The sequence below is a fragment of the Ursus arctos genome, unplaced genomic scaffold (assembly GCF_023065955.2).
Source record: "Ursus arctos isolate Adak ecotype North America unplaced genomic scaffold, UrsArc2.0 scaffold_32, whole genome shotgun sequence".
NCBI lineage: Eukaryota > Metazoa > Chordata > Mammalia > Carnivora > Ursidae > Ursus > Ursus arctos.
In genome coordinates, this window is record NW_026623008.1 from 30,884,239 (window position 1) to 30,885,423 (window position 1,185).

Below are 1,185 nucleotides of genomic sequence, written 5' to 3' on the forward strand. Positions count from 1 at the left end.
CAACCTTCCAGAAAGTATCTTTCCACTAGAAACCTCCTTTCCCCACCTGACATTGTCAGCTCATCACCACATCCTGTGAACTTAAAATTCTAAGCATACTAGGAATCCCTCATTCTCTACCTCTCTATAGCCACCTCCCTAGGCCAAGCTTCAATTATGAGACAATTGGCCAACTGAAACACCCCCTAAGTCTGCCCAAAACCTGCCTCCCAAAACCTGTTGATGCTAAACCAGCATGTTCTCCTGCTGCCTTCACCTGCAGCCCTTTGCTTTTAAGGTGAAATCCTCAAGTGACCCGGATGCTTTGCATGGCTTCATGTGATTCATTCTCTTCTTGCTTCCAACCCACACACCCTGTCAATGCCTCATGCCCTCTTTCCCTTCCTCTCTAAGTCCTTCCTCTTACCACTCCATTTCTCTTGTCAGCTGCTACTCATCCATCAGACCCCAGCGTGAGAATTATTCCCGAAAATTCCCCCTTGAGACCCTCAGACGCTTACAGCCCCGGCTACTTCTCCTCCATGGGATTGTCACAGCTGGTAAATGCAAACCAAAAAACTGATCCGGCTGACTATTCAGCTGATGTGTTTCCCCTCCATTCGACTGGAGGTCCTGTGAGGAGCGACCACGTCCGTCTTACTCACCATTGTAGGCTATCTAGCCCAAAGTCTATACATAACTGCTGTGTGATGAATATTTGTTCAAAAAAATGTTTTTGTATGAGCAAAGTGTAGAGCTCATGAAACAAAATTGCTAATACGTGAAAAATAAGGAGATGGTGTTCTTGACCTCTTTTATAACTGCACCGTATACCTAACACACAGACCAAAGAGAAAAATTTGCTTAATTGTCAGAAGAAAATATTGATTCCTCACTAAATTCCAAGCATTATGTGCATTCTGCTATATGCTAAGCAGGCACTATCTTATTGAATCAGTTCAGGGTAGACTAACATTTGGGGGCACCAATCAGTATGCCCGGCAGGGACACTGTACAAGTTTCCCTGTGTCATCACAGATGGACACAGCAGCTCTTTGGGACAGGAACCCTCTCCGTTCACCAAGTGATTAAACTGAAGCTCAGAAAGTTCATGAGCTGCTGAAGTGCATGCAGGCAGTGAAGTGGCAAAGCCCACGTGTCATCTTTGATCAGATCATTCGATGACTTCCAGCACTCGTTCCAATG